The sequence below is a fragment of the Episyrphus balteatus genome, chromosome 2 (genome assembly GCF_945859705.1).
Source record: "Episyrphus balteatus chromosome 2, idEpiBalt1.1, whole genome shotgun sequence".
Taxonomy (NCBI): domain Eukaryota; kingdom Metazoa; phylum Arthropoda; class Insecta; order Diptera; family Syrphidae; genus Episyrphus; species Episyrphus balteatus.
The window spans coordinates 70339000-70348367 of record NC_079135.1 but is presented as its reverse complement, the minus strand read 5'-3'; the positions used below and the strand labels follow the sequence as shown (position 1 = coordinate 70348367).

The window sequence follows — 9368 nt, the reverse complement described above, 5'->3', positions numbered from 1 at the left end:
TATAAACAGACACGATTATGAACATGAAGAATATGTTTTTTGAAACTTGAAGAGGTGTTAAAAAGTAGGTTACAATTTTGCTCGACACATCGATATTCACTATTTGCTTTCAACTCATGTAAATTTTTAAGATGAAACATTAAAAGATTAATGTGAGTAAATTTTTTTTTACAAATAAAGCACAACATCGTAAACAAAGAAGAAAAAAAATCTTAATCACTTTTTATAAGTTTTGACTCTAAAATGTCAAACTGAGGAAGATAAGATGCTTAATTTTTAATAATAGCAATGCAATTATTTCGATACCAAAAACAAAATTTTAAAATATACATATAAAAAATGGGTTTAAAATATTTTTTTTATTAAAATGAAAGAAACTTTTAAAAAACATACCTGTTTTTAAGGTCCGTCAAGATAGCACCCACACCCCCAAATTTCCAAAATCTGAGTATGCAATAATTTGTTGCTAATTTGTTGCTAATTAGTTGCTCTAATCCCGAATTTGTTGCTCCACCCCTTCCCCCTCAAAATTGATGGAAAAGGTGTGGGTGCTATCTTGACGTCAAGATAGCACCCACACCCATTAAAATCTCAACATTTAAAAAAACTGAGCACGCAATAATTTGTTGCTAATTTGTTGCTAATTAGTTGCTCTAATCCCGAATTTGTTGCTCCAAGATTTGACCTTGAAATGCACTTCAACAGTTTTCTCAAAAAAGCTAAATTCCCTAAAAATGAACGCACAGCGACAAAAAAGGTGTCAAATTAAAGGGCTTCTCAACACCTTTTCAAAAAGGTCTCATTCAACTTTTAAACCCATCTCCTTCATGTCCAAAATGCATTGTGGAACTTGTGGAACATATCAAAACGTCAAGATAGCACCCACACCAAGAAAAACTTACAAATTTAAAAAAATAAGTATGCAATAATTTGTTGCTAATTAGTTGCTCTAATCTCGAATTTGTTGCTCCACCCCTTCCCCCTTAAAATTGATAGAAAGGGTGTGGGTGCTATCTTGACGTCAAGATAGCACCCACACCCCCTAATTTCAAAAATCTGAGTATGCAGAATCTTAGGGATAATTTGTTGCTAATTAGTTGCTCTAATCTTGAATTTGTTGCTCCATGATTTGACCATCAAATCGACTGCAACAGATGCAGTTTTGTGGAGACTTTTTATCTATAATTTTTTTCAAAAAACTAAAAATGCCAAATTAAAAACATGATTTCATGCACTGCAAAAAGTAACTTTAAAATTTTCCATCGCTTTTCATTCCAGCCTTAAAGTCCAAAAACTAGTCAACTCTCACCCCTAAAAGCGGTGTGGGTGCTATCTTGACGTCAAGATAGCACCCACACCCCCAAATTTCCAAAATCTGAGTATGCAGAATTTTAGTGTTAATTTGTTGCTAATTAGTTGCTCTAATCTTGAATTTGTTGCTCCATGATTTGACCATAAAATCGGCTGCAACAGATGCAGTTTTGTGGAGACTTTTTATCTATGATCTTTTTTAAAAAACTAAAGATGCCAAATAATAAACATGATGTGATACTCTGCAAAAAAATACATTAAAACTTTAAATCGCAATCCATTCCGGTATTATAGGCCAAAAACTAGTTTTTGATGACGTCACTTCGACAAAAAAAAAGTAGCACCTCAACGAATTAAATCCAAAAATCTGAAAAATCAGAAATTTGATTCTCCTGTGATGTTTAGATCTAATTTAGATACCAAATTTTTCCATTACGTACCTATATAGGTAGGTCCTACCTAACTAACAAAAATATATCACATCCATAATATGTATAAATTTCAAAAATCTGAGTAGGTATACCTACCTACAGATATTACTTGCTACAACCAATAACCACTTAAGGCGAAAAAGAAAACAAAAATTAGGTCTAACTATGATGCTCCGCATTTTTAAATGTGCCGCAAAAACAGCTCAATCTTTTCTTAATTCGATGTAGATGGTTTTAATTTATCATAGTTAAAAAATTAGGAAGACGAGACTTTTAATTGGAAAGCATCATTAGCGCACTCAAAAATGTTTGGCTTTACTCACTAAGTTCCTAAAGGCCTCAATCCCACATTTGACCCCTCTTATATTGCCCAATGTTTTCAAAATTGAAATTGAATTTTAAAAATTAAGCACTCAGTGGTTTCAAACAAAGGAATATGATAACAATAAGCATTATTGTTACAATTTCTTGAATTTTTAAAAACTTGTACAAATTGTGAATAGTGTGGGTATTTGTATCCTAAAATTTTTATGCATATTTCCGTCGGCTAATTTTATCTATATATAGCCTTAATTTTGGAGAGATGCATTTCACATTCATTTAATTTCATTTACTACCACTATTACATTTCTAAAACCCTCAACGCTCTTCATCCAATCAGATCCCTACCTATTTTTTTTAAACAAACAAAATAAAAATTTATCTACCTATACTAAATAAAAAAAATCACACATTGATTTTCTTAAGAATAATCGCATGTGTATACGTTGATTTTAATTTTGGCTCCGCCCTCGACGGCTACTTTGATGAAAATACACTATCCAAATCAGCAATACCTACACGCCTACACCCTGAAATGTTTCTTTCTTTAGTGCTTTAGTCGGTTTCAGAACTGCTCTGAGGTAAGTATGATTTGCGTTCTCTCGAGTCAAAAATATTATGACTAAGGTATATACATACATACACTGAACCAAAAAGGTACATGGAATTAATGAATATATTCATTCTATTAATGTATCGTTCATTATTATTTGTCCAATGATCCTGTTCATTAAGATAATGAACGGCCGTTCATTAAAATCAATGAACGTTCATTAATTCTATGAACCATACATAATTTCATTCATAAAATTTCGAACTTGAAATTTCGAACATATTTTAATGAATCGTTCATTAAAACAATGAACAGTGTTCATTGATTTAATGAATACGTTCATAAAAAAAAATAAATGCGTTCATTACATTAATGAACGGATTCATAGAACTAATGAACCGTTCTTAAAAATAAAAATATCCGTTCATAGAATTAATGAACACGTTCATTAAAATAATGAACCGTTCATAAAAATAAAAAAAATCGTGCATAAAATTAATGAATGCGTTCATTAAATTAATGAACGCATTCATTGAATCAATGAACCGTTCATAAAAATAAAAAAAAAACCTGCCTAAAATTAATGAACGCGTTCATAGAATTAATGAACGCATTCATAGAATTAATGAATGCCGTTCATAAAATTAAAGAACGCCGTTCATAAAATTAATGAACGCCTTTCATAAAATTAATGAACGCCGTTCATAAAATTAATGAACGCCGTTCATAAAATTAATGAACGCCGTTCATAGAATTAATGAACGCCGTTCATTAAATTAATGAACGCGTTCATAAAAATAAAAAAACCCGTTCATAAAATTAATGAACGCGTTCGTAAAATCAATGAACACGTTCGTATTAATTTTACGAACGTGTTCATTAATTTAACGAACGCGTTCATTAATTTTATGAACACAGGCCTACGTTCCGTAACTCTTGCACCGTCATAAGTGCTCGAAAAACATTGTGAACTCGAATGAAATCAATTTTTTTGTACAAATTTCATTTTGATTCAAATTGTTTTTCTACAACTTATTTCCATGCAAGCGTTATAGAACGTAGGCACTGTTTTCAATAAATTTAAAAAGTTACATTTCGTATAGTCTTATTTCTTTGTCAAAGAATTTTTAATCTCCTGTCAAGAAATTAAAAAAATCAACTGACAAATAAATTAGTCATGGAAGCTTAGCTTTCTAAATTTATTAGGTCGAGATCTGTGAAAAAGAAAGAAAAATTAATGTGAATCGCCGTTTTCAATTTTTACAAACCTGTACATTCGGTTTTTCATCTCTAATCTTCTCCTTTCTGAAATCTTAAAGGTTAAATTAAAGAAATATTTATATTTACATTAACTCTTTTATTGTTCAAATAAACCAAATGAATGGCAGGAAAAATTTTATTACATTATTTTGTAGATTTATCTTCAGATAAGAAAGTGAAACAAATTATAAAAAGTGAAATTAAGGGAAATTTGAATCAAAATAATATAAGAATTGAAATTTTATGATCTCATTTACCAAAACTAGAGCATTTGTACATACATACATTTTTTATTTGGTGGGTGGGTATTCTCACCCATTTTGTTGAGGAAGGCAATATGGTCTTCTTAAGCTTGAATTGTGTTGCCTATCCAAACGAATGAATACTGCGAGTCCTTGATGGTATGTCGTATAACGTGTTTCCTACCATCTGTGTCTTTTTTTATAACTTTTTGGAAAGGTACAAAGTATCCATGCAGAGCCCAAAGTAATGCCGCATCTTTACAGTCTGAAAAAAAGCCAACCACAGAAATACCAAAATCAGTAAGGCTTTCAACAACAATTTGGTACAATAATTATATATTTATACATAGCTATATTAAAATGTATGATAGTGTATTTTTAAGTATAAATTTATTTTTACTAATCACTTGGAATAGTAAAAAATAATAATTACAAGTTCTACTTAAAAATATTTAAACTAAGCACGAACTTTCACATGAATCTGCTGTTTTAATTTTGATTAGAACCTGTCGTATATTTTTTTTATTGACACGGTTATCAGTACAGAGAAATTTTCAAAAAAAAAATTTTTCATTGAAAAAAATTCTAAGTCCCAATAGTATGTTAAGTTTTTTTGGCATCGAAAATTTTCTAAGTCCCCAACTAAATTTTTTCATTGAAAAATATTCTAAGTCCCAAAAAAAATTTTCATTGAAAAATATTCAAGTCCCAAAATAAGTTAAGGTTTTTTTGGCATCGAAAAGTCCCCAACAAGATTTTTTGTATTGAAAAATGTTCTAAGTCCCAAAACTAAGTTAAGTTTTTTTGGCATCGAAAAGTCCCCAACAAGATTTTTTGTATTGAAAAATGTTCTAAGTCCCAAAACTAAGTTAAGTTTTTTTGGCATCGAAAATTTTCTAAGTCCCCAACATTGAAAAATATTCTAAGTCCCAAAAAAAAAATTTTCATTAAAAAATATTCTAAGTCCCAAAAAAGATAGGTTTTTTTGGCATCGAAAATTTTCTAAGTCCCCAACTAAATTTTTTCATTGAAAAATATTCTAAGTCCCAAAAAAAATTTTCATTGAAAAATATTCTAAGTCCCAAAATAAGTTAAGGTTTTTTTGGCATCGAAAAGTCCCCAACAATATTTTTTGTATTGAAAAATGTTCTAAGTCCCAAAATAAGTTAAGGTTTTTTTGGCATCGAAAAGTCCCCAACAAGATTTTTTGTATTGAAAAATGTTCTAAGTCCCAAAACTAAGTTAAGTTTTTTTGGCATCGAAAATATTCTAAGTCCCCAACATTGAAAAATATTCTAAGTACCAAAAAAAAATTTTTCATTAAAAAATATTCTAAGTCCCAAAATAAGATAGGTTTTTTTGGCATCCCCAACAAAATTTTTTGTATTGAAAAATGTTCTAGGTCCCAAAGTGCCTAAAAGTCCTAAAAGTGCCTAAAAAAGTCATTCTTTTCAAATTTTATTAATACTCTACCGCATACGCTGCTTTCAGAAGAGAAAAATAAACTAAACCGAAGTTCAAATAATTTATTAGGATTTTTTTTAAATATTTTATGAAAAATCATATTGAAAAAGTTAATTTATTCAAGTTTAAAACATCTAAGTCAATTTTTGGCCTGTTTGCGGTAGAGTGTTAATGATAATATGCAAGTTTATTTCAAAATACTAATGAAAATGATTGTAGATGGCAATCCTAGTTTCATTTTTTCTCAATTTAGTATATCAAACTCTATAAACGATAAAAACCAACGCTGAAAAGTGCATAAAAAGTCATTCTATTCAAATTTTATTAATACTCTACAGCACACGCTGCTTTGAGAAGAGAAAAATAAACTAAAAACGAAGTTCAAATAATTTATTATGATTTTTTTAAGATATTTTATGAAAATTCATATTGAAAAAGTTTATTTATTCAAGTTTAAAACATCTAAATCAACTTTTGGCCTGTTTGCGGAAGAGTGTTAATGATAATATGCAAGTTGATTTCGAAATGCTAATGAAAATAATTGTAGATGGCAATCCTAGTTTCATTTTTTTTCAATTTAGTATATCAAACTCTATAAATGATCAAAACCAACGCTTAAAAGTGGCTAAAAAAGTCATTCTATTCGAATTTTATTGATACTCTACCGCATACGCTGCTTTCAGAAAAGAAAAATAAGCTAAAAACGAAGTTCAAATAATTTTTTAGGATTTTTTTTTAAATATTTTATGAAAAATCATATTGAAAAAGTTAATTTATTCAAGTTTAGAATATCTAAATCATTTTTTGGCCTGTTTGCGGTAGAGTGTTAATGATAATATGCAAGTTTATTTCAAAATACTAATGAAAATGATTGTAGATGGCAATCCTAGTTTCATTTTTTCTCAATTTAGTATATCAAACTCTATAAACGATAAAAACCAACGCTTAAAAGTGGCTAAAAAAGTCATTCTATTCAAATTTTATTGATACTTTACCGCATACGCTGCTATCAGAAGAGGAAAATAAACTAAAAACGAAGTTCAAATAATTTATTATGATTTTTTTAAGATATTTTATGAAAATTCATATTAAAAAATTAATTTATTCAAGTTTAAAACTTCTAAGTCAATTTTTGGCCTGTTTGCGGTAGAGTGTTAATGATAATATGCAAGTTTATTTCAAAATACTAATGAAAATGATTGTAGATGGCAATCCTAGTTTCATTTTTTTTCAATTTAGTATATCAAACTCTATAAATGATCAAAACCAACGCTTAAAAGTGGCTAAAAAAGTCATTCTATTCGAATTTTATTGATACTCTACCGCATACGCTGCTTTCAGAAAAGAAAAATAAGCTAAAAACGAAGTTCAAATAATTTTTTAGGATTTTTTTTTAAATATTTTATGAAAAATCATATTGAAAAAGTTAATTTATTCAAGTTTAGAATATCTAAATCATTTTTTGGCCTGTTTGCGGTAGAGTGTTAATGATAATATGCAAGTTTATTTCAAAATACTAATGAAAATGATTGTAGATGGCAATCCTAGTTTCATTTTTTCTCAATTTAGGATATCAAACTCTATAAATGATCAAAACCAACGCTTAAAAGTGGCTAAAAAAGTCATTCTATTCAAATTTTATTGATACTCTACCGCATACGCTGCTTTCAGAAAAGAAAAATAAGCTAAAAACGAAGTTCAAATAATTTTTTAGGATTTTTTTTTAAATATTTTATGAAAAATCATATTGAAAAAGTTAATTTTATTCAAGTTTAGAATATCTAAATCAATTTTTGGCCTGTTTGCGGTAGAGTGTTAATGATTATAATGCAATCAAATTTTAAAATATTAATAAAAATGATTCTAGGCAGTAATTGTAGTTCTATTTCTTTGAAATGAACAGCAAGTTTGTTTTAAGTTTATACAAATTTTGAGAATGTCGTTTAACCCTTTGCTTCCTAGTGGTTTCAGCATGAAACCACGTATTAATTACTTTGTTAGTTTTTTTTTAATAAAAAATGGACTTCTCCTTTTGTACTCTCAGCTCAAAACATTCCTTATACAATGTTATTACTAGTACAATCATTATTTTTTCATATTAGTGTGTAATTAGAAAATATCAAAACTTTTTTTCAAGATATTTGTATTTTTTTCCGGGAGCAAAGGGTTAAATACATTCTTCTGGGAAGGTATCGATATATATATAATATAAATCATAAAAAGTAGGTACATACCAGGAATTATTTTAGCAAGATTGGTGGCGGCTGGCGGGAGCAACGTGGTGGCTGGATAGAACGTGGTGTGGCAAATGACGACGACAGCGGAGGCAGACAATAATGTGGCGGATGTGGCGGCAGCGTGGTGGTGGCAACGTGATGGCACTACATATAAATATATTAATACATACGTATATATTTATAAGATAAAATGATCAATAAAAATTATAAAAAAGTAGATACATACCAGGAATTATTTTAGCGTGATGATGGTGGTGGCTGGCGGGAACAACGTGGTGGCTGGAAGGAACGTGGTGTGGCAAATGACGACAACGACACCGGAGGCAGACAATATGTGGCGGCAGCGTGGTGGTGGCAACGTGGTGTAAGAAGAGCACTAAATATATATAAATATATTAATACAATTATAACACATTTTAGGGATGAAAACACTTACCTTAAATTTTTGATGCATGAAACGACGTGATGGCAGCAGGCGACGGGCGGGCGGCGGCAAATGGGAAATCGAACAAATCTCCTATATATATGATAAAAAACAAATTATTTAACAAAATAAATGTGTCCTTTTAATAAATAAATGCTTTTAAATAATAAATACTACGTAATCTAATGAAATACTTACTTTTTATTTTTGCTTCAGCTCTCCGCTGAATAGCTCCTCTTATCGATCAGACATTCACACTGTAACTGAATGGCTTGGGTTGGCTTGGGGACGCCGGCTACATCATTTAACGAAAGAAATTCTTTCGTTCTACGTATCAACAAGTAGTGTTCCCACTTTATTTTACGCGTTCTTTAAAATTTAAGTGTGAACTATGTGCAAAGAGCACAGTTAATACACAAAAGGTAATATCTTGTAAATATATGTTTTCAAAAATCGAATATCATAGATATTGTAAGAATATTGACAATCACAGTAAAAAAAAATAACTTAAAATTTTCTTTCATGTTGAAAGCACAAACAGATGAAACGACACCAAAAAATAAGTACTAAAGGGGTTTTCACATTCAACAACATTTACATCTCCTTGTGTCGTTAACTACTGTTCACATTGATACGAACGGTTGTTCAACCGAGATAAATGTTTGTGTGAGCAAGAAAACTTTGAAAATGAGAACAAAACACAAAACTACTCAATATGTACAAACACAAAAAAATACACAAGGTAATAAGCCCCGTCTTATTTGATTCCCCAACTCGGTTAAAAAAAAATGATATTTCGACACCTGGCAAATGTGGTCTCAAAACATTTTATTCTCATACTCATAAAAAGGGTTATTTTGAAACCTGCAAACTGAATAAAATTATTACTTTAGTAAAAAGTTAAATGATATGAAAATCTTGTTCATAATTTGATACACTTTTTAAAAGTGTGATCACTGCAACATGCAAGTTGCCCTCCGTAAATTTTAATGAACGGTTCATTAAATCAATGAACACGTTCCTAAATCTATGAACACACTCATAAAATTCATGAACACGCTCACTTCCACAATAAATGTATTCTTTAAATGATATGAAAACCTTGTCCATAATTTGATACACTTT

The 9368-nt window shown here is 29.6% G+C and overlaps 1 long non-coding RNA gene across 1 annotated transcript; it reads right to left on the bottom strand.

The window, feature by feature from the left end:
• Nucleotides 1–3754: 3754 nt before the first annotated feature.
• On the bottom strand, nt 3755–8551 carry LOC129911540 (uncharacterized). The gene is made up of 5 exons (XR_008771654.1): nt 8442–8551; nt 8256–8336; nt 8046–8195; nt 7817–7963; nt 3755–4383 (listed from the first exon to the last, which is right to left on the bottom strand). It is a non-coding gene; the product is annotated as an uncharacterized LOC129911540 (long non-coding RNA).
• Between the last annotated feature and the right edge of the window lie 817 nt (nt 8552–9368).